Here is a 25816-nt window from a genome sequence, read left to right on the forward strand (position 1 = left end):
TCGTTGAGGGTAAGGGAGGATGGGACAGATTTGCCACGCGCTCTTTCTGTTGCCTGCACTTGATTTCTGCATGTTCTCGTTGATGAGACTCGAGGTGCTCAGCGCCCTTCCAGATGCACTTCCTTCACTTAGGGCGGTCTTTGGCCAGGGACTCTCAGGTGCTGATGGGGATGTTGCACTTTATCAGGGAGGCTTTGAGGGTGTCCTTGTAACGTTTCCTCTGCCCAGCTTTGGCTCGTTTGCAGTGAAGGAGTTCCGAGTAGAGCACTTGCTTTGGGAGTCTCGTGTCTGGCATGCGAACAATGTGGCCCGCCCAGCAGAGCTGATCAAGTGTGGACAGTGCTTCAATGTTGGGGATGTTGGCCTGGCCAAGGACGCTAATGTCGGTGCGTCTGTCCTCTCAGGGGATTTGTAGGATCCTGCGGACACATCGTTGGTGGAATTTCTCCAGCGACATGAGGTGCCTACTGTATATGGTCCATGTCTCTGAGCCATACAGGAGGGCGGTATTACTACAGCCCTGTAGAGCATGAGCTTGGTGGCAGATTTGAGGGTCTGGTCTTCGAACACTCTTTTCCTCAGGCGGCCGAAGGCTGCGCTGGCTCACTGGAGGTGGTATTGAATCTTGTCATCAATATCTGCTCTTGTTACTCTTGTTGATAAGAAGCTCCCGAGGTATGGGAAATGGTCCACGTTGTCCAGGGCCGCGCCGTGGATCTTGATGACTGGGGGGGCAGTGCTGTGCGGCGAGGATAGGCTGGTGGAGGACCTTTGTCTTACGGATGTTTAGCGTAAGGCCCATGCTTTTGTAAGGAAGGATATACTTGCATTGGAGCCTGTTCAGAGAAGGTTCACTAGGTTGATTCTGGAGATGAGGAGGTTGACTTATGAAGGTAGGTTGAGTAGGTTGGGTTATTCATATTGGATTTCAGAACAATGAGAAGTGATCTTATTGAAACTTATAAGATAATGAGGGGGCTAGACAAGGTGGATGCAGAGAGGATATTTCCACATAGGGGATACTAAAACTAGGGGGCATAGACTCAGAATAAGGGGCCGCCCATTTAAAACTGAGATGAGGAGAAATTTCTTCTCTCAGAGGGTTGTAAATCTGTGGAATTCTCTGCCCCAGAGAGATGTGGAGGCTGGGTCATTGAATATATTTAAGGTGGAGGTAGACAGATTTTTGAGCGATAAGGGAGTAAAGGGTTATGGGAAACGAGCAGAGAAGTGGAGCTGAGTCCATGATCAGATCAGCCATGATCTTATTGAATGGCGGAGCAGGCTCGAGGGGCCAGGTGGCCTACTCCTGCTCCTATTTCTTATGTTCTTATGACGGTGTGAGAAATATTTGCCTAGAATTTCCTTGAAGTGAGTTACACCATGTTGCCCTTTAAAGAAACTCTATGCCCACACAGGTTTCCTTGGACTGCTCATTTGCATGCCATTTGCATCGTGTTGTCCTTAGCGTAAAACCCGTGTAAAATGGGTATAAGCAGCTGACCTAGCTGGAAACTTCTGTGCAACCTATAAAAACACAGTTCAGCTGCACTCTTCAGTTGAAGATTGGAGCCAAACAGGTAAGAGACAAAAGCGCTTGACTCTTTCACTTCTCTCTCTGGTAAATTCACTGCATGTCTTCGCAATATTTGGATTATACTTGTACAGAATTATGACTGCTCAGCCTCCATTTATGTCCATAGGTCAGCAGGACAAGATTCCTCATTCGGCAGAGGTGCGGACTGGAGAATCAGGCACAGATGTCTACACGGCCAGTTGAATGGCGGTGCAGGCTCGAAGGGCCAAATGGCCTGCTCCTGCACCTAATTTCTATGTTTCGATGTTTCTATGTACAGCATCGCAAAATGGTCACACGGACCTCTCATTGCACCCGCCACATTGATCCACGACCCTGGTGAGCAAGGCTGGGCCTCATTTGGGCTACAGTTTGTGGTGTAAATTCATCCCAAGGTTACATTATGAACTGGCCCCAGAAAAAGTAACTATTAAGGCTTCCAGATTGCCATTAAAGCCTAACTGAGTCACCAATGTCTTTCACGGAAGGGAAAAAGAAAGACTTGCATTTATCTAGTTCTTTTCATGACCATTGGATGTCCCAAAGCACTTTACAAGCCAATGAAGTGCTTTTTGAATTGTAATCACTGTTGTAATGTAGAAACCGCGGCAGCCAATTTGAGCACAGCAAACTCCCACAATCAGCAACGTGATAATGACCGGATAATATGATTTTGTGATGTTGGTTGAGGGATAAATATTGCCCAGGACACCGAGGATAACACCCCTGCTCTTCTTCGAAATAGTGACAATGGGTCTTTATGTCAACAAGAGAGCAGTCGGCACCTTGGTTTAATGTCTCATCCAAAAGACGGCACCTCTGACAGTGCAGCACTCCCTCAGCACCACACTGGAGTGTCAGCCTATATTTTTGTGCTAAAGTCTCTGGAGTGACTTAGACTCAGAGGCGAGGGTTCTACCCACTGAGCCACAGCTGACACCTGTCACCCCTACCCAATCTGACCTACACGTGACTCCAGTCCCACAGTACGCAGCTGACTTTTAATGCCCTCTGAAGTGGCCAAGGAAGCTACTTGTTTGTAAAAGAATTTGGACATCCCATCACCAGGAGGACTGCAGTAGCAGTTCGAGTGGAAGGCCTAACGCCACCCTCTCAGGGCAACAAGGAAGGGCAATAAAATGCGACCCTGCCAGCTTTGCTCACATTCCGATAAAAAAATAATGTTTTATTCCAGAACGAACGCAGTGCCAAATCAGCTCTAAAGGGAAATGTTCTGTATAAATTTGTCTAGGGAGTTAATAGAGATATGGAAGGCTTCAGTTAGACTGAGCAGTGTATAACTTGGCATTGATTTCTGCAGCAAACAAACACTGTTAAGCAGCAAGAAACTGTTTGCCTTTTGGAAGAAGGAGACCATTAGAAATATTAATTCATTAGGATGAACGACTCAATCCCCTTTATAGCAGAAAGAAAGAGAAACGTTCATTTATATAGCACTTTTAACAACCTCAGGATTTCCCAAAGTACTTTATAGCCAATGAAGTGTAGTCACTGTTGTAATGTAGAATGCACGGCAGCCAATTTGCGCACAGCAAGGTTCCACAAACAGCAATGTGATAATGACCAGATAATCTCTGTTAATGACATTGGTTGAGAGGTAAATAATGGCCAATACACCGGGAGAACTCTCCTACTCTTCTTCAAAAAGTACCATGAGATCTTTTATGTCCACCTGGGAGGGCAGAGGGGACTTTGGTTTAACATCTCATCCAAAAGTAGAAAGTTATTTCAGATATTACTAAAAAGGTGTCAGATAACATGAGTTGTTATGAAATTCAGGGGGAACGAACTGGGTTCAAACCAAAAAATACCAAAAATACATAGCAGATGAGTAAAAAGACAATAAAAACAGAAAATGCTGGAAATCTCAGCGGGTCAGGCAGCATCTGTGGAGAGAAAGCAGAGTTAACATTTCAGGTCGATGACCCTTCATCAGAACTGGAGAATGTTCGGAAAGAACAGATTCTTAACAAGCACTGAAAGGGGGAGGGGAAGAAAGAACAAAAGAGAAGGTCTGTGATAGGGTGGAAGGCAGGCGAGATTAGAGAGACAAAAGGGATGATGGGCCACCAGTAAAAAGACAAATTAGCAGGTTCTGAGTGTAAAACTTTTCCTCAGAACTGAGGTTTTAAAGTGTGGTAGATTTCCTGGTTGGAACTATCTAATGCCCTTCATCCTTTCTTCAGTAAAGTCACAGTTTTTACCGCATTATCTGGCAGCTAATTGGCATGGATTCACTTCAAGTATGTTGGCTAAAGGGGCATTCGAGCAGAGGAACAAAGAGCAGGGACAAAAGGGAGTGCTACCTGTTACCCATGCAATGGGACTGTCCCAAGCTCAGACTGAACCAGGTGGAGTTGGTTTCCATGGACCAACTCAACTGATGACAGTTCTGCAGGTGTAGGTGTTAGTAATGTAAACATCACAACACACACAAGATTCCGGTATGTAGTGACTAAATATATTCAAAGAACTTGAGGGCATAATCAAGAGGGTTTGATATTGTATAGACAAATAAAGAATCCACAATGATATCTAGGGGCCTGTAGGGTTAATTTCCCTCTGCATCTTCCACTGATGTGCAGTCAGAGGGGGAGATGTCTGGATTGTTGCCTTGGATCACCCAAATTTAAGGGGTGATTTGGCGATCCCATGAGGATGTAGGGAGTGTGGAAAGGTGATAGGATACAACATCTTCACCCTTCTTCTATGGCACTATTTCAAAGAAGAGCAGGGGAGTTATCCCAGTGTCCTGGCTAATATTTATCCCTCAATCAACATAACAAAAACAGATTATCTGGTCATTATTACATTGCTGTTTGTGAGAGTTTGCTGTGCGCAAGTTGGCTGCCGCATTTCCCACATTACAACTGTGACTACACTCCAAAAGTACTTCATTGGCTGTAAAGCGCTTTGAGACATCCGTTGATCGTGAAAGGTGCGATAGATATGCATGTCTTCCTTCTTTCATATGTTAGTAGCAAAAAAAAATTAAATAACAAACAAAAATCTTCATCCTGATTCTCCAAGTGGGATATGGAATTATCTCTTTAATCCACTCCTGCTGCTTTCTGGATGATTAACCACACCCTGGTAAAATAGCAGGGGACTTTATTCTGTGAACAGGCATGGCAGTATTTCATCATAACTAATTAGATTTTACAAAATCGATCATGAATGATTTTCCAATACGATCTCATAGTGGGCAATGCTCACCACTGGAAGTGTGATCTCATATTATTGCCCCATAGTGACGATAGCAACCAAAGTTTTAAACATGAAATGGCCTCCATTTTGTTAAATATCTGCAGTGAGTTGAAGTAGCTGAATGGATCAGTTCAGCAGCTTGAGAAAAGCCCTTGAAACTCAGTTTCTTATGTGGTTTTCCGGGTAAATGCATGCTGTGATATGGTATTGTACCATACAAACCAGGTAGGTTTCAGCTTCCCTGCTGGTCTGCGCTGAGTTAGCTGATCTCAGCCGGAGTTTGATGGCACATTGCAATTTATATCAATGTGCTTGTACTAGGGAGGGGGGAAATACAGGCATGATTCCCACTAACTCCTGTCCAGTGACCCCTGTTAGAAAATTGAATATTTGGGTGCTGAGTGACAATGCGTTTGGGTTAGGTTGTGATGCCCTCCATTGTTGAATGAGCTTCTTCACATGATAAATGGATACATAGACGAAGTACCAGAGACTGGAAAACCAGATCCTGTAGAACTGTACCCCAGTGCAAGTCTGCCACGCCAAGAGGGGAGAAAAGAAAACTGTGGAAAACAAAGTTAGGAAAACAAAACTTGAATTTGTGGGTTATTGAGGACCTTGTTTGATCCCATTTTTACCTATAAAGGGCTGGATTTTCGGTGACATAACGCCTCATTTAGCAGCCAGAGGAGGCATTAATGGGAGCATAAGAGGTTACCGACCAGGAGCGCAGCGTTTAACGCCCCGACCCAAAATTCATTATAGGCTCACTGGCACGCAAACCAGCTCACCTTCGATGCCTTCAGATCCTTCCAGGCTACATCGAGGACATATGCAGCGTCTCACAATTCACAGCACATTGCTGCATCCGCAACATCACACAGGCACTCTACACCCGTCAAATGGACTTCATTACCTTCCCGATGAGCAGGAAGAAGCAGGATGAGCGTGCATATGGGTTTGCCAGGGTAGTCGGCTTCCCAAGGGTGCACGTTGCAATTGACTGCATGCACGTAGCCTTGCGAGCACCATTCCAGAATGCAGAGTTATTCAGAACCAAAAAGGGATATTAATCCCTAGATGTCCAACTGGTGTGTGACCACACGCAGAGCATCTTCGCAGCAATCAATGCTCACTATCCTGGAAACACACATGATGCCATTATCCTGCGGGAGAGCACCGTACCTCAACTGTTTCAGCAAGGCCGAGGCTGACTGCTCGGGGATGAGGCATACTGCCTGGCCACCTGGCTAATGAACCCCTTCGCAACCCCACCACAGAGCCGGAGAAATGCTACAATGAGAGCCATGTTGCCACCTGCAAAGTCATGGAGCAGACAATAGGGGTGCTGAAGCAGTGATTCCGATGCCTGGACCACCCTGGAGGCAGCTTTCATTACTCCCCTCAATGGGTCCCACTATTCATTGTGGTATGCTGCATGCTGCACAACTTGGCTATCATGAGGACCAATCCTTGCCAGTGGGAATCGGAGGCCCACCTCAAGAGGACGAGGAGAAGGGGAAGGAGGAGAAGGAGGAGGAACAGGAGCCTGCCAATGCCCCAAATGTCCAGTAAGACAGCAACTACCAGCAGCAGCCACGGAGGAGGCAGTGTGCCAATGTTGGCAGCAGCAGGTCTATTCGACATTGGTTCATAATGGAGCGCTTCGCTTAAATGGAGTGAGCTGAGGGATGCAACCAATAATGAGTGTGTATTGAAGCACGATAATGCCACCTCTCCGATACAAGTCAACAGTCATACACCAGAGGCTGAAGGAAACGTTCAACATTACATTTTATTGCAAACACATTCCCTCAAACAACCCCAAAACCCCAGCCCTCTTAAAGAAAGCAAAATGGGGCACTTTCAAATAATGCAACAGATAAATAAGATTTAGACCTTCTCAACATTGGGTCCATGGCCACACCTTTGTTCAGTGGGTCTTGCGTAGACATTTCCCACACCTGTGCCTCACTCCCCTCCCTCACATACTGCTCCTCCTCAATGGGTCCTCAGTGCCTGCAGCAAGGTCGCTTGAGGCGTGCTGTGCATGTGAGGGAGACAGTACTGAAGGGTGCAAAATTCACGAGAACCCCCTCCGGTGTTTGGGCTCATTCGAAAGGAAATTTAATTTGGGACTATCTACCGAAAAGTTTGAAATCCAAAAGTGCTTATGGAAGAAACTACGAATTTTAATCGAATTTTGGACTTTTACAAGACAAATTCAAGCCTGTGGGTGGGCTGAGGGAACAAAAGAAATCAACTTGATTATTGGAACTGTCTGGGTGTTGGGACGAAGTTAACTTGTCTGGAGGAATGGTCATTCGAAAACCCTTCTCCACAAGAGATATTTACATTACAATAATTACTCAGATAGTCAGCCATCAAACCAAACTGAGAAAAGCCATTTTCAACATGAATAAGAACAAAGGGCCCACTACAGCCTGTATGCGAAAAACCAAGCACAAAAGGACATTGCGATTACCAAGCTAATATTTCCATCAGGAAATATTACAATTGTACATCCCTGTCTGGCGTAAAAATAAAAAAGGGAAGGTGGCTCAACCGCGGCTATCAAGGGAAATCAGGGATAGTATTAAAGCCAAGGAAGTGGCATACAAATTGGCCAGAAATAGCAGTGAACCTGGGGACTGGGAGAAATTTAGAACTCAGCAGAGGAGGACAAAGGGTTTGATTAGGGCAGGGAAAATAGAGTACGAGAGGAAGCTTGCAGGGAACATTAAGACGGACTGCAAAAGCTTCTATAGATATGTAAAGAGAAAAAGGTTAGTAAAGACAAACATAGGTCCCCTGCAGTCAGAATCAGGGGAAGTCATAACGGGGAACAAAGAAATAGCAGACCAATTGAACAAGTACTTTGGTTCGGTATTCACTAAGGAGGACACAAACAACCTTCCGAATATAAAAGGGGTCAGAGGGTCTAGTAAGAAGGAGGAACTGAGGGAAATCCTTATTAGTTGGGAAATTGTGTTGGAGAAATTGATGGGATTGAAGGCCGATAAATCCCCAGGGCCTGATGGACTGCATCCCAGAGTACTTAAGGAGGTGGCCTTGGAAATAGCGGATGCATTGACAGTCATTTTCCAACATTCCATAGACTCTGGATCAGTTCCTATGGAGTGGAGGGTAGCCAATGTAACCCCACTTTTTAAAAAAGGAGGGAGAGAGAAAACAGGGAAATATAGACCGGTCAGCCTGACATCGGTAGTGGGTAAAATGATGGAATCAATTATTAAGGATGTCATAGCAGTGCATTTGGAAAGAGGTGACATGATAGGTCCAAGTCAGCATGGATTGTGAAAGGGAAATCATGCTTGACAAATCTTCTGGAATTTTTTGAGGATGTTTCCAGTAGAGTGGACAAGGGAGAACCAGTTGATGTGGTGTATTTGGACTTTCAGAAGGCTTTCGACAAGGTCCCACACAAGAGATTAATATGCAAAGTTAAAGCACATGGGATTGGGGCTATGAAAACTGGTTGTCAGACAGGAAGCAAAAAGTAGGATTAAATGGGTACTTTTCAGAATGGCAGGCAGTGACTAGTGGGGTACCGCAAGGTTCTGTGCTGGGGCCCCAGCTGTTTACATTGTACATTAATGATTTAGACGAGGGGATTAAATGTATCTCCAAATTTGCGGATGACATTAAGTTGGGTGGCAGTGTGAGCTGCGAGGAGGATGCTATGAGGCTGCAGAGTGACTTGGATAGGTTAGGTGAGTGGGCAAATGCATGGCAGATGAAGTATAATGTGGATAAATGTGAGGTTATCCACTTTGGTGGTAAAAACAGAGAGACAGACTATTATCTGAATGGTGACAGATTAGGAAAAGGGGAGGTGCAACGAGACCTGGGTGTCATGGTACATCAGTCATTGAAGGTTGGCATGCAGGTACAGCAGGCGGTTAAGAAAGCAAATGGCATGTTGGCCTTCATAGTGAGGGGATTTGAATACAGGGGCAGGGAGGTGTTGCTACAGTTGTACAGGGCCTTGGTGAGGCCACACCTGGAGTATTGTGTACAGTTTTGGTCTCCTAACTTGAGGAAGGACATTCTTGCTATTGAGGGAGTGCAACGAAGATTCACCAGACTGATTCCCGGGATGGCGGGACTGATATATCAAGAAAGACTGGATCAACTGGGCTTGTATTCACTGGTGTTCAGAAGAATGAGAGGGGATCTCATCGAAATGTTTAAAATTCTGACGGGTTTAAACAGGTTAGATGCAGGAAGAATGTTCCCAATGTTGGGGAAGTCCAGAACCAGGGGTCACAGTCTAAGGATAAGGGGTAAGCCATTTAGGACCGAGATGAGGAGAAACTTCTTCACCCAGAGAGTGGTGAACCTGTGGAATTCTCTACCACAGAAAGTTGTTGAGGCCAATTCACTAAATATATTCAAAAAGGAGTTAGATGTAGTCCTTACTACCTGGGGGATCAAGGGGTATGGCGGGAATGGGGTATTGAGGTTGCATGTTCAGCCATGAACTCATTGAATGGCGGTGCAGGCTAGAAGGGCCGAATGACCTATTCCTGCACCTATTTTCTATGTTTCTATGGCCCCAAGTTTCCACATGATTTGCTCCTGATTTTTAGGACCAACTGGTGGAGAACGGAGTATCTTAGAAATCGCAATTCTCCACATTTATGTTTTCTGCAGTTCTAGTCATGTAGAACAGTTTCACTTTTGAACAGAATTTTTTTTTCAAAAGGGGGCGTGTCCGGCCACTGACGCCTGATTTGAAAGTTTCCATATTGAAAACGTACTCCAAACTAACTTAGAATGGAGCAAGTGAAGATTTTTGTAGGCTTGAAAAAACCTTGTCTACACATTAAAAAATCAGGCGCAGGTTACAAATTAGGCGTCCGGAACAAGGTGCGGGGGGTGGGGGGGCCGGGGGGGGAAGGGAAGTCATTACATTCTACAATAAATCCTTAGTTATACTTATACAAATATTATACAAATAATTCCAACCTGAATAAAAATGTATAAGCAAAGAAAAGATTAAATAAACCATGTTCCTACCTGTGTGAAAGTGCTTCAGTCAGGGCGAAGGCTGCAGGAAGCCTCACAAGTTGAGGCAGCCGTTCCCGACGGCAGGGGGGGGGGAGGAGGCAGTGAGGGCCCAACCGACGGCAGTGGGGGGGAGGCAGTGAGGAGGCAGCCGTTCTCGACGGCAGTGGGGGGGGGAGGAGGCAGTGAGGGCCCGACCGACGGCAGAGGGGGGGGAGGCAGGGAGGAGGCAGCCATTCCCGACGGCAGGTGGGGGGGAGGAGGCAGTGAGGGCCCGACCGACGGCAGAGGGGGGGGAGGCAGGGAGGAGGCAGCCATTCCCGACGGCGGGGAGGGGGGGCAGGAGGCAGTGAGGGCCCGACCGACGGCAGCAGGGGGGAGGCAGTTGTTCCCGACGGCGGGGGGGGGGGCAGGAGGCAGTGAGGGCCCGACCGACGGCAGCAGGGGGGAGGCAGTTGTTCCCGACGGCGGGGGGGGGGCAGGAGGCAGTGAGGGCCCGACCGACGGCAGCAGGGGGGAGGCAGTTGTTCCCGACGGCGGGGGGGGGGGGCAGGAGGCAGTGAGGGCCCGACCGACGGCAGCGGGGGGGAGGCAGTGAGAAGGCTGCAGGAAGCCTCAGAAGTTGAGGCAGCCATTCGGTCGGGCCCGTCGGGAAACGGCTGCCTCAACTTCTGAGGCTTCCTGCAGCCTTCTCACTGCTGCAAGAAGCCTCAGTGCTGATCATGGAAGGGCAATGTAGTTTTATTAAAAAATTTTAAAAATTGAACAGCTACAAAGAACTACAAAAATGGCCGAGTGCCAATGTTTCCTTCACACTGCGCGTGCGCAAACGCTCCAACGCGCACGCGCAGAGTTGCCGGCAGGAAAAAAACTCATTTAAATGGTACCCGCCCCCTCCTACTTACAAAATTGGCGCGACTGGTAGGCTCCGCCCCCTGGGCGCCGAGCCAAGTTGACATCGAGCTGCAAAGCGCTCGAGAATAGCGCGTTTTTTTTCAGGCGCCGTTTTCAGCGCGAAAAACAGGCACCCAGCTTGGAGGGGCGCCTGTTTTGCCGCGTGTGAAAACTTGGGGCCTATGTTTCTATGAAATAGATTTAGAAATGCAACCCACCAAAGACATTTTAACTTTCCACAAGCCCGCCCAAATATTACAAAGAAAAGTCAAGCCCGCCAAATTTAAACAAAGAATTCTGAACTGATTTGGTGCGAAGATTCAGGCAATTCAAACCATATAACTGGTCCCCCTGTTTTAACAGAGGCTAGTTTGCTAGGTAGCTACAAGGTTGCTACTACCTCAGATGACACACTTGGCCATACAACCGAGACCACGCTGATGTCATCAAGACAGGGAGAGAAATCAACGCAACAGCTGTAAACTAACTTCTCCAGCCTCGAAGTCCTGAAGTCCTGAAGGAAGGAAGAACATCACCATCGCGGCAGCAACCGACCACAGCCAACGTGGTACCAACAAGAAACCACCGCAATCGACCAAACTCGAAACAAAACTCCAACAGACAGAAACCGAAAAATCGAAAGTTTCCACTCTACAAACTAAGGCCTGACTACCAACAGGTGAAAACATTACCCAAAGAGACTTCTAACAAAGAAAACCGGGTATTTACTGCATAGATCCAAAATGCACCTTACCGCATCAGCGGACTCAACCCAACTGAAGATTGCGCAGTAAGAAGTCTTCTCCGACATTCGGGGTATGGCAAGCAGACCCTACAGAATTCAACAAATCCCGAAATCGCGAACTAGCGCTAACTGACCAGAAAGGATTGGTAAGCATAGTCCCTGCCTGCCCTGAAGTCTAACCTAGCTAGAATTAGGTATTGGGAGGTGGGAGGTGTAATTTTTACTGTAACCCCCTTTGAATGTGCAACGTATTGTTCTTTATTAGAGTGATTATAAGTTTGACATTGTATTTTCTTGTCTGTAATAAAGTCAAAGTTCTTTTGCATCAAACCAGTTGTCCTTTGCATTTTGTCACCTCCCCCCCCCCCCGCCCAAATAAACCCAGAGTCTAGAACCGAAGGGAGTGGGAGCGATTCGAACCGCTCAAGTAGGTCAGAGGTGAACCTGACCCCCGGGACCATCCCCTTACAGTACAGACAGCCTAGCATGACACCCTGGACCAGCTCTGGGCCTGGAAGGCCCAGCTGCTGATGGCCCACCTGAGAATGGGCGGCAGCAGTGTGGAATGGCTGTGCTGTAGACCGCAGCAGGTGAAAGGCAGAATGACACTGTCGGGGAGACCGAAGGATGTCCTCCTGAGAGAGGACATTACGTTCCATCTGGACTGAGGGCCTGCCACTACACTGGGGCAGAGCCTCAGCATCTGGTGGAGTGCAGATTGCTGGCCTCCTTTGGCACCATTACCTCCCTGTTGGTCTGATCAGGCCCAAGACACGATGGCAGCAGTCAGTGCTTGCGTGGCATCAATTTGACCCTGCATCAGAGCACACAGCGCATTGATGCCAGCACGCACTGCGACATGGCAGAATGCAGGTATTGTGTGGTCTCGGCCTGCCGTTCAATGGCTACTGCCACGTCAGCCATGGCCCGCGCCATCATGTCTTGGACCCCATGGTCACGTGTGGCGTCGAGCATCCATGGCAATCGACCAAGGATGGGCTCAACGGGCTCCAATCCACAAATGGTAAGGTTGAGGTGGACTCCACCACACTCAATTCAACGACACTCGGTGTGATCCTCGCCAATGCACCGATGAGCTTACGATGGATCTGCATTGACTCCTTGGGCATAGCTTGCATGTCTAGGTCCTCATTTGCCTGTCTGTGAGCAGGACTCATGGGCCAATTTACCCTCCAGAAAACTGGACCCCGAGCTTCCCCTCGCACTGAGCGTTGCTGCAGGCTACTGGAACCTGAAGTCTCAGTTTTATGTAACCCCTGGATGACAGCCTCTTCCACCGAGGTGGTCTTCCCACTTGCTCAAAATGAGGACATGTCGCGCTGTGCCAGCACACTTCTCTCCACCTCCTCCTCCTCCTTATCTTCCCCGGCGTCAGAAGACATAGGTCGACGCGCAGGCTGCCGCTCTTCTGGCTCATCATCTGTAAGCACAAAGCAACAGAAGTGTGGTTATCAGCTGGAGAGGAGGCAGGAAGGCAAGAAGTAGGGGGCTTAGTTATTTTGGTTGTTACATCTGGCAAGGCATGTGGCCTCAAGGCTAAGGGGTGTCCCACAAATCAGCCATCTCATTCACATACCGTCACTGTCGAGCGGGGGCTCTGCCCCCCCCCCCCCCCGCCCTCCTGCGTCACGACTGCAGCACCCATGAGGCCAACTGTGCGCGAGTTTGTCCTGCAATGACAAAGGCAAAAAATTGGCAGTGGCTGTGTAGGTGCTGGTATGTCAAATGTGTCTGCAGTAGGGTACTCGCGAGTAAGATGGCAAAGTGTGCATATCGGCAGTTCATGCTGCGTGGCATCGCACAGTGGATGTGTGAACGGCACAAGCAGCTACCAGTATCTATGAGGCTCAGGACTGGCACCGCATATGAAGAGCTGAAAGCTGCTGGTAGGTGTGCTCAGTTTGAGTAAGGAGGTAGGAGGGTAGAAACGCTTGAATAGCTATGGCATGTCTGGTGAGGCGATGGAGAGGTCACAGGCTGGCTTCAGCAATGAGGAGCAAGGCCTGGTAGACATAGAGAAGGAGTAGGCACTGCAAAGTTTTTACATTGTGTGTGACACTGAGGTTCACATGAAAGCATTGGACGGTGAAAGGAAAGGGTACTCACCCTGACGTAGTAAGGCCGTTGAAAGTATTGCAACATTGGGTCACTGTTCTTGGCTGTAACATGCTCAGCCACCTCCCTCCAGAGCCTTCTGAAATCCCGAGGCACTGGCATTCATCCTCCTCCAGGCTGGAGTGCATGCCAGTGACTCTCCATTGCCTCCAGCAAGGCATCAAGTATTTTATCGTCTGAAGGAATCAACCATTGTTGTTGATACGTGGTCAATCTCATGGACAATCCTGGATGTTGGAATCATGAAGGCAAATCCATGATTTGTTTCTGGGGAGCAGTACTCAGAGTCACAGGGAAGTATCTCGGGAAATTGTGATATGCATTATGGACGCAAAATCAGGGGATGGCGCCCACAATTCCCACAGGATACATGCGCTTCCTGCTAGCAGCCCAGATCACAGAATCACCCCAACTAGAACATTTGGCACTCTTGAAAGAGCCAAAAATAATGTAAAACCTATACAATTTGTACAGTATGCATTCGGCATCATACTTGATATGGCCAAGAGTCAGGCCTCCCTGTGTAGCATGTCTACTGGACTCCAGCAATGACATTTGGCAATCACATTAATATCCTCACCCTTGTTTTACTAAATTATCAAAGCAAAGAGAGAAGGTCCAAACTAAAATATCCCTCAATCTATTGCAATGAAGAATTTTCATCTACTCATCTATCTTTACATTTTTCTTCCCAGTAACCACAAAATCTTGCAACTGAACGAAAATAATTTTTTGGCAACCAAACACGTTACACTCAACAAAGCTGAACCACTAGCACATGGATGCTTTGGACTAGACTTTCCACTTCACATCGCTGGAATATCGCCCAAAAAGGCCCACTATCACCCATTTTGACTGAAAAGTGGAAAGTTAGGCTGGAATTTTGCCCGAAAATTCTCCCCCCCCCCCAACTTTCGTCTCAAATCGTCGAGGTGATCGCTGAGGTGATCGCCCGCACATCGCCCAGCCCAACTTTCAGCACATTGCCGGCACATCGCTGGGCTGAAAGCTTGCCGAGAACATCGCTGGAGAATAGTTGCTTTTTCCTGGCCTTCCTCACAGAACTCGGCATTACGGACGCCATTTTGAACATCGGAGGAAGGTAGAAGGCTGCCAAAACAAATGGCTTTTGACATCCTTTTACTGATAGATCCACTCACATTTATACTTATATTTAGATTTAAATGTACAACAGTTGCATTAATGTTTTAACTTAACTTTGCTTATGTTATTAAAAGACAATGCACAACAAGATTTTATTATTAACAATTTCAATTTTAAACACCCCCCCCCACCCAGCCCCCACTGCCCCAACAGCAACAATAACAACAAGAACAACAAGAAAAACAAGAAAACCATGAACAACAATAACACCCCCTCCCTACCTGCGGCCACGTTTCCCTCCAGATCCTGGAACCCCCATGTCCTAGCTCCACCCGCCCGTTTTGGACCCCGGTACCGAGACGACGTGGGCGTGCAGCGGGTAACGGTAAGACTTCCTGCCGTGATGGGGTAATGAGGGCACGATCGGCTGTGGGGGAGGTGTTGGAGGGGAAGACGAAACACGGACAGGGGCATCGTCTTCCAAGTCAGAAGGAAGTGCTTTCTCCTGACTCGCTTGTGCGCTGGGATTTGTGCTTCGATCGATCACGGCACCTTGGGATGCAGCGCCATGCTCAGCCAGCAACGCATAACGCAAGGCATTGGTGGCGGCGGTCTGTGCACGCATCTCCTCCAGCATCTGCTGCATCGCCTCCTCTTGGGCAGCAGACACCCACACTATAACGCGCCTTGGTGCTGCCGGCTGCACGTCGCTTGGTCCAATGCCTCTTCAGTCGCAATAGCAACTTCCACGGTGGCCGCAGGTTCATCCCCCTCTGTGGCTTTCTTCATTTCTTCCCCATCCTCCTCCTCTGGCTTGGTCGCATCCTCCTCCTCCTCCTGTGTGGCCTCCACTTGTGCCTCTGGTTGACTTCAAAGCACAATTGAGCCCATTGAGTTCATTAGAACAGAAGGGTACACATTACCGACAAGACTTTACATATTAATGTATCATGTGGATTTAACTGCCCCAGAAAGCCTGCCGTGGCTGCGTCAGTCGCAGATGGACACAGGGGTTTACGGGGAGCACACAGAGAAGGGGACAGTTGGCCAGATGACCGTCCTCTGTTCTTATTGTTTATGTTCTTATGTTGCCCGCCTGAGAGTAGCACAAAGGCTGCATTCATGACATGACATGACATGACATTACTTCATCCGTATATTGCATTTTAATTCAATGATGTTACATTACTTTAAAACTATTTCACATATTACTCACGTGACACATGGGAGGGTCCCACAACACCACGGGTGGTGGCCGAGTGACTAGTGGTCCCCACCAGCGCTGCTGCATGTTCCTCCAGCTCACCTAAAGTCGGCATGTAAGCAGGACCACCTCCGGTGCACCTCCGCTGCGCCCTGTTGTTAGATATCTTCTTCTGCAGACGTGAAAAGAGCATGGCATAAGCTAATTGACGAGGTAGTTTCATGGAAAGACAACAGCTTCAAACATTACATGCAAATGAGATCCACAATTGATGCATGGTTATAACAAAGATCAGTGTGTTTTGGAGCTACATATGTGTATGTATGTATGTATGTAAGAATTTTCAAAATTTAATTCAATCCGGGAGATTTACTATTACAGTTTTAATTACAGTCTTCATCAATACAATATAAAATCTGTACTTACTTTAGCTGATGCCACAAGGCTGTTCCAGCGCTTCCGGCACTGGTCAGGCCCCCTTGCCTCATGGGACACCAAGGAGATGACGCCCGCAATCTCAGACCACAGTTTCCTACATGCCCGGGGTGGTGGTTTGACCTGAGCACCCCGGGTAAGTTCTGCCCACCTGGAGTGGACCTCCTCGACGAGGGCCTCGTCGGCCTCGTCAGAAAATGGCTTTGCCCTTTTCCGACCCCCCCATCCACGGTCTCGGATGATGATGATGATGACATCTCTACAATTTACCCAAATCTCCAACTCTCACCAAAAAACACTTTATCCAACTCTCCAATGGCTTATCAAAAGTTTATCAAAATGGTTTAAAAAAACTCCACAAATCTCCTCTCTCCAACTCCAACAACTCTCTGCTTTATCTCTCCTCTCTCTCTCCAACGGCCTTCTGCGCATGTGTGGATGACTCCTGACCTCCCGAAACATGCAAAATGCTGTCAACTGGAAAAAAAATCGCATGCGCAGAAGGCCGTTTCTAGGGAAGCTTTTGCCTTCCACATTGTTGGCCGTTCCTTGGGCGAGCGTCACATCGCTGACCTTTTGCATCGCCCATTTGACATCACTGGCCTAACGCCAAGTGGAAAATCGGCATCCAAAAAATGGGCAATGAGCCAGCGATCGATAAGGTGGGACATCGAACATCGCTAGAACATCGCCCATTTTTGGGGCGATAGACAGCAAAGTGGAAAGTCTAGCCCATTAACTTTTTTCCCTCTCCTCAGCATTTTTCAGGTGCTGAGTGATGCTGTTACATTTCTCAAGGAAGAAAGGCCTAGAAAATGGGGGGTTTAGCGGCACCTGTCATCCCCAGATTCGGGCAAAAAAATGAGGTGCCACAGCGTTTACCTGAATGGCTGGCAATGCTGCTAATGTCTGCGCTCACTGGGGATATGTAGATTATGCAGATGGTTCTGTCAGTGAGTGTGCAATGTTCACCTGATACCCCGATCTGCCATTTTGGAGTATGCCGCTCAACTTACCAGCATGCTTTAAATGTGACCAGCTGAGCAAGCGTTGACAAGCAGGAAGGAGGCTCCAGCAGTGGTATTTAAAGGGATCATCAGCAACTATTTGCAGCTGACATTTTCTGCAGTTTGACTGGTTCTGTGTAACTTTCTGCAACTCTAACAGCTTTATTAACTTCTTTCAAGGTTCTAAGGTAATAGGGAGTGTTGTTGCAAATGCCTTCATTCTTATTTTAAGGCTTCTGCTCACAGTCATGGGGGCTCTACTGGCAGTCCCCCTCGCGCTTGAGTATCTTTGGTAGAGGGAGTGGAGGCAGTGAAGAAGACAAGAAGATGCGCGCAGAGGGAGGAAGAGGATGACCTGGAGGGCTCTCAGCAGGAGTGCCATTGACTGCACCCACGTGGCTTTGCGGGTGCTGTATAACATTCCTGAGACCTTCCATAATCGCAAAGGCTACCACTCACTTAATGTGCAGCTGGTGTGCGACCATGGCCAACACTTCCTGATGGTCAATGCCCGCTATCCTGGCAGCAGCTTTGATGCCTTCATCCTGCGTCAGTCTGGTGTGCCAGCAACCTTCCAGCCACCACTGCAAATTCGAGGTTTGCTGCTCGGAGACAAGGGCTATCCGCTCTGCACCTGGCTCATGACTTCCCTCTGCAAACCCACCACTCATGCCAAGCACTCATAATGAGAGCCATGGCTCCGGGACACCAGGAACATCACCGAGGAGACCACTGGTTCCTCTTCCTGTGGGTATGAATGTTGCAGCGGTGACAAAGTTCTGAAGCTGAAGTGAAGCTATTATTGTGAGGTATGAGTGGTGATAGGTGGAGATTTTTTGTAGGTGGAGTAGATACTCTTAATAAAAATAAGACTCCCATTTGGGAATTATTTTTAATGTTAATTTTGTGTTCAGAAGGCAGTTGAGTTGTAAGGGCTAAAAACTGCCTATTTGTACAATTTTTTTTTCTCAGTTAAGAAGGCAGTTCCCCTTTAAGGGACCAAACTGCTTTCTGAAATGACAGCCTTGCTTTAAGAGAAGGATATTCTTGCTGCAATGACACTGTAGCCACGCTACATTGGGGCCTCCACCAGAATAGCGTTGCACGATACATTTAGTGGAGGGCGAATTCTAATTAGCTACCAGCGCCAATTTACCGATCCTGGCAGTGCCATCCATTTTGGCAGCTGTCAACACCAGCCCATGGTGGCACCGGCTGGGTTTAGCAATATTGAATTTTTAGCCCGCAGGGCCGAAATTGCCCCTTTCTATAAGACCTCTGGTCGCCTGATAGCGGCGGCCAAGGGTCGGTGGGAATGGCGACAGAGTCACCGCGGAGGGGCTGCCATTTTCAGGAAATTTCTGGGCCCTTATTTTTTGGGATAAACCCATTTTCAGCTGTATTAAACTGTCTGCACCAGGCCACCTCTCTTAAATATATCAAGAAAAACTTTTTAATGCAAGAACAAAAGAGACAATTACGTTCTAAAACGCTGCCCAATTGCGCTGGTTCATGGAAGATTTTACATCTGTGATTATGCAAATGGGTTTGAGCGGAAGCTTAAACCATGAAATCAATTCGGAAAACTAGTGCAGTTTTGAGTGTAATTTGCACCCAGATTGTCGATTGCACCCAAAGTGGAAACCCCACCCCACCATCTTCTCTCAAAATGTAGTGCCGGGAGCAGTGAAAATGGAAGAAACAGAAACGTTTTCAACTCCACAGATGAGGAGAAAAAGTGTATATCCTGGAAGAAACAGTGTCTGGCTTATTCACAGCGTGAAGTTCACTTTCTCCTAAAACCACCTGGTGCTTATTTTTGTTGGATCAGTAAGACGGACACTGGGTTGCCCCAGTGTCAGCCACAAAAAAACAATTCTGCAAGGAGACAAAACAAATCCATTAATTTAGATATTATGCCTAATTTAAACAAAGCAAAAGGAAACTCATAATCTAAATCATTATTATTATTTGTGTCTACCACACACTCTGGGGGTGAAATTGCCCTGCGTCCCGATTGGGGGCGGTAACCTTCTGGGGCTGGGACATTCTGTGCCCGGTGCAGAAGTCCCGCCCCTGGCACGGAATTGCTCTTACCGCACCTCAAAGGAAGCCGAGCACAATCTTGTGCGCCCCACTTCCTTTGGGGGCAGTAAACATGGCGCTACAGGGGCGCTTAAGGAAGCGCTATGCGGACTCCGCATAGCGTTGACTCGCTTCAAAACCCTTTGCTTAAAGGGGAAGGTCGCTGCAATCTCTGTAAGACCTTTGACTGCCTCCACTGGACCACCAGGGCAAGGTGTGACCGGGCCTGCAGACCAGCACCCAAGACGGAGTGTCGGGCTGCATGATGGCGGCCTGGACCACCATCGTTGAGCCGATCCGAGAATCAGCAGACAAAAAAAGATCCCCTTTAAGGAGCGCCCCAAGAGCTGATGTCCACCAGCTTCACGACCCACGAAGGTGGCGTTGACATCTGCTCGCGCTAGCCTCGCAACCCACTGGCCAATTTCCCCCACGGGGCATTAAGGGGCTGGCACGGGGCGATGAGGCATCGCTGTGCACGGTGATGACGTCATCGCTGGTTGGGCGGTGGCCCAGGGCGCTAACTGTGAAGCACGGCTCTGCAAATCCCGGGCAATTTCTCGGGAAGCGGTAGCGCCCCTCTCCCCCGGGCGAAAAGTGTCTTGGAGGCACTAACGGGGCTATAAACAGAGGCAATTTTGCCCCCTCTATTCCTTGCGCTACTCACTGTTCATGGAAGGACCCAAGTGGACACCGCATGCTCCCTCTCCAGGAGCACCTGGGCATGGACAAGACTGCGGAAGTGAGGCAGACTACGCTCATCTGTGGGCCGTGCTCATCCTGTACCTGTGAATAGCTGTCTTTGCTAGGCATAGGATTTTCCCACCCCCTCCATACCAGATGGCCAAAGATCAGGAGCGTAGGCCTAATATATAACCAAAAAATAAATAAACACCCACTTTGTGAGGCACCGCATTAACACTTAACTGAAATTTGGGCACAATGCATAGGATTTCTCCACCATAAAGTGAAACAGTCAGAAAATAATTGTACCCGGATATGCTCTTCCAGCATGCACATGTCCCTATCAGCAACACAGCTTTCTCACATGTTGCTGTCTTTAAACCATTACTGTGATTGAATCAGTCTGTCTCATGTGCGACTGTGTCAATAGAAAACGACCTGGATAACAGTCGCGATGCATCTCAAGGCTTCTCATCACCTTTGAATTTAGTCCTTTGAATTAGCATATCTGAAACATACTGAAGCCCACTAATGCGGAAGGTGTAATGGGACATAAATTGTAAGATGCCAACATTGGATATCAGAGGCTTGGATGAATGCCAGCCACAGCTGAGGACCACTCCATGAGAACTGGGCATGACTCCACTGACAGAGTCCAGATGTAATGGCTGACTAAGGCTCCCCTGCAGGGTAAAATTGTCCCTGAATTCAGGAAGGAGGAGGGAAAGTACTCTCAATAGGGACTACAACCCACCTGTTTAGTGATAGCATGTTTAAACTCTAAATACATTGCAATCTGAGCTGCACCTACTTGAACATTCCCATGACTGGTTATGTTTTTTAAAAAATTGCAATGACTGCTCCTAGCTGCATGATAATATTATTTCAACAGAACTTATCAGTATCGAATTTTAAGCCACTAACAATTACTTTCGAAAGCTCACCATGTGCAGGTCACGTCTGAGGCATAACAGCCTATCTTTTCACTGATCAAACTGGTGGTCTTAGCAATTGTTTCCCAGCTACCGTGAAGCATGGGCAGTTATGGAAGCCATTTGGAGGAGGTTAACTCAGGCAAGATAAACCTTGCAGTAATAATAAGCACATAACATTGATCAATTTAAAGGAAGACTTGATGCACACCTGAGGGAGAAAGGAATAGAGGGGCAGTATGGGAAGAGGTAATCAGTGGGAAAAGGATCGGGTGGAGTATAAACACTGGTTTAGATCAGTTGGGCTGAATAGAACATAAGAACATAAGAAATAGGAACAGGAGTAGCCCATTTGGCCCTTCAAGCCTGCTCCGCCATTCAATAAGATCATGGTTGATCTGATCATGGACTCAGCTCCACTTCCCTGCCTGCTTCCCATAACACTTGACTCCCATATGGCCTGTTTCTGCTTCTGTGCTGTAGATTCTATGTAATATGTATTTGGTCTACAGATGGTGTCTTGTTTAGAGTAATTATAAGTAGTGAAAAAACAAATGAAACATTGGGATCTTGACAGACTTGCTTTAATTATTGCTAGGTTTTGTTTATTAATTCCTTTTTTAACATGCTAGCTGGCATATTCCTTTAAATACCCTACCCATTCAGCCCTTTAACTATTCAATGTCCCCATAAAGGGACAAGCAGCTAAAAGACTCTGGACAGGGGCCAAAATTGACCAACTTACTGCCCACTGCTGCCCACTGCCGCCAACATTCCTCTGCTCGAACCGCCCAGTGCAACATTCGATGTGGCCTGAGGCGGGTGGGAGGGGAGAGTCACCAGACGTCGGCGGGCGTGCTGAGACCTATCGCAACTGTCCTCAGCTGAGATCTGAAAAGAATCTGACGTGTAGAACGACAGTGCCGCAGTGACTTTGACCTCGGCGGACAGTGCAGTACTGATGGTGCTGGCAGGCTGCAGATCTTCCCTTATGAGCTGGCATATCTCACTGATAACCTCTTTGTGGAAGCGCAGTCTCCAAAGGCAGGTGGAATTGGACAAGTTGAGGTAAAACTGCTTCTCCCTGTACTTGCTTGGGAAGTAACGTCTGGTCCACCTCATCAGTCTGTCACGTCTTACATTGGGCACATGATGCTGTCGAGCGTACCTTCTGCCATCAGAAGGCAGAGCCTACAGCATGTAAATAGTCATCAAGAGAGGGTGAGAAAGGACAGGCCCCATTCCAATAGCTATCTGGTTTCCACCAATTAGTCACAAAGAATGACTGTCCCCACTAAGACACCTATTAAATTCCAATCATCCACAGTATGATAAAGATGTTTGTTCAGATGTTCACATCACCTCCAGAGTACATCCGAGCTCCCCTGAGGTTGAAGCAGAGCAGCCTTTTAAGTGATACGACATGTGATTTAGAACATGGCGTCCATACCGCTGTGAGTAGTTCTGGTTAGTTCCACTTTTTCCCTGTGTTTATTTTGGCGAGCAATATTGTGGGCGAGATGTGTGCGAGGTGCCGAAAGTAAGGATGGGCGATATACTGGGCGTTAGTTTCGGCAAATGTGACCTTTACGACAAAAAACAGTGACCGGGCGGTATTATTAAATCTCGGCATTAATTATGTGCCGAAAGTAACGCTGGGCGATATTATGGACGTTAGGATCGCCCATTCTGATGATTCCGCCCCAAAAAAGTGGGCGGGCAGTATTATTTTTTCTCGGTGTCACACACATGCGGAAAGTAACGCTCACCGATAAGTGACCGAGAAATGGGCGTCAGTTTCCATTTTGTGGCTAAATGGGCGATATCTGGGCATTACACATCATTTCAGCATTAAAATGGACATTAAGTGGGCATTATGCATGCAAAAATAATGGAAAATCTAGCCCTATGGGTCATAGGAACTATTCCCTACAGTCTGTCGCCCATATGATCATCATGCTCCTGTCATGTAATACTTCACTGAAAGAAATCCACCCCTTCTCAACATCACTGGTGCTTAAACAAATTCTTATTGATACCCTCAATTGCTCAGGAACTTGGGACTTAGATGAAGGTGCTGCGTCAGCCAATTTCAGATCATCTTCAGCGTCTCAGGGCTGGAGAATGGAAAAATTAGCCAGGTCTTCACTTCTGACTATTGTCCAGTGGGCCCCTCCCCTCTATCCCCCTAGAAGAGTGCATGCGTGAGATAATGGGCCAACCAGGGAATTTATAGGTCAACTGCTGTACTGATTCCCAGTTCGTGATCAGGGGAATTTGAATGTAGGCCAAGGATTCAGCATGGGACGGCATGGATTCATCTTATGACTCAGCAGCATACTGTGTGAGCTATCAAGGAAGCAGAAACTCACCAGGAAAATCAAAATGACTAAGCTGCCAACTGAAAACACCAAAGCCATTGTGTAATCTTTCTGCCCAAGTGTAATCTTAAAATGTATACTGGGCAGAACATTTTGCTCGGATTATGTTGTACTGCTTTAACTTAACTGGTAGAAGGAGGAACAGGTGCACTGGTACTGAAAGATGAGGGTCAACCTTCACCAAAACAAAACATGATTTGCATAAGAGTGCAGTTATTCTCCAGGGCTGATGGGTTTGTCTAGTAACTCTGCTTCCCTTTCAAATTCCCCAGCTCCAAAAATACTCTTAAGCTATCTACTTATTATTAAGTGTTTTTCAGGAACAGTGCATGAATAATGTAATTAGCTGTGGAGTGCACTTGACATAAATTAAACAAATTAATGTGTACATTTTGCAGAAATATCTAGCAAACAAACTTTTTAGTGATGATCATAAGTGGCAGCCAGATTGTACCTAGGCTGCCTGTATTTATAGGCAGCTGGCAAAGAATAAGGAATAAGGCAGCTTGAAAGATAATGGGGTAGACCTTGATTTTGTGCGACAGTGTAAAATGGGTGACAGTGAATTGGCAGCCCGATTTCTATGAGAGATGTAAAACGGGCTGCAGAATTGCTACCAGCCATTTTACACTATCACACAAAGTCAAGATCTACCCCAATACATGATTTTAGAGGTCAGAGCTTTGAGGGGTGCTGCTCTTGTGTGGATGAACACTCTTTCAAGCGGCTGTGATATGTTTTGGTTTATTGCAGAGTTAAAGCAGTGGATAGATGTGAAATTTTTCCATGCATGACAGATATCGCTCCACACTGGATGTATATCTGAACAATCTGAAAAGCAATTGTAATCACACAGCACAGAAGGAGGCCATTCAGCCCATCGTCCCTGTGGATTATGTTTAGCGCGTGCGCAGTATCCAGTCATGCGCATCGCGGTGTTACATAGAAACATAGAAAATAGGTGCAGGAGTAGGCCATTCAGCCCTTCGAGCCTTTGCCACCATTGAATAAGATCATGGCTGATCATTCTCTCAGTAACCCTTTCCTGCTTTCTCGCCATACCCCTTGATCCCTTTAGCTGTAAGGGCCATATCGAACTCCCTCTTGAATATATCCAATGAACTGGCATCAACAACTCTCTACGGCATGGAATTCCACAGGTTAACAACTCTCTCAGTGAAGAAGTTTCTCCTCATCTCAGTCATAAATGGCCTATCCCTTATCCCAAGACTGTGCCCCCTGGTTCTGGACTTTCCCAACATCGGGAACATTCTTCCTGCATCTAACCTGTCCAGCCACATCAGAATCTTATACATTTCTATGAGATCCCCTCTCATCCTTCTAAACTCCAGTGTATAAAGGCCCAGTTGATCCAGTCTCTCCTCGTTTGTCAGTCCAGCCATCCCTGGAATCAGTCTGGTGAACCTTCGCTGCACTCCCTCAATAGCAAGAACGTCCTTCCTCAGATTAGGAGACCAAAACTGAACACAATATTCCAGGTGAGGTCTCACCAAGGCCCTGCACAACTGCAGTAAGACCTCCCTGCTGCTATACTCAAATCCCCTAGCTATGAAGGCCAACATACTATTTGCCTTCTTCACCGCCTGCTGTACCTGCATTTGAACTTTCAATGACTGATGAACCATGACACCCAGGTCTCGTTGCACCTCCCTTTTTCCTAATCTGCCGCCATTCAGATAATATTCTGCCTTCGTGTTTTTGCCCCCAAAGTGGATAACCTCATATTTATCCACATTATACTGCATCTGCCATGCATTTGCCTATTCACCTAACCTTTCCAAGTTACCCTGCAGCCTCTTAGCGTCCTCTTCACGGCTCACACCGCCACCCAATTTAGCGCCATCTGCAAACTTGGAGATATTACACTCACTTTCTTCATCTAAACCATTAATGTATATTGTAAAGAGCTGTGGTCCCAGCACTGAGCCCTGCGGCACTCCACTAGTCACTGCCTGCCATTCTGAAAAGGACCCGTTTCTCCCGACTCTCTGCTTCCTGTCTGCCACCAGTTCTCTATCCATGTTAGTACATTACCCCCAATACCATGTGCCTTGATTTTGCACACCAATCTCTTGTGTGGGACCTTGTCAAAAGTCTTTTGAAAGTCCAAATACAACACACCCACTGGTTCTCCCTTGTCCACTCTGCTAGTTACACCCTCAACAAATTCTAGAAGATTCGTCAAGCATGATTTCCTTTTCATAAATCCATGCTGACTTGGACTGATCCTGTCACTGCTTTCCAAATGCGCTGCTATTTCATTTTTAATAATTGATTCCAACATTTTCCCCACTACTGATGTCAGGCTAACCGGTGTATAATTACCCGTTTTCTCTCTCCCTCCTTTTTTAAA

This window comes from Pristiophorus japonicus, chromosome 5 (assembly GCF_044704955.1).
Source record: "Pristiophorus japonicus isolate sPriJap1 chromosome 5, sPriJap1.hap1, whole genome shotgun sequence".
NCBI lineage: Eukaryota > Metazoa > Chordata > Chondrichthyes > Pristiophoridae > Pristiophorus > Pristiophorus japonicus.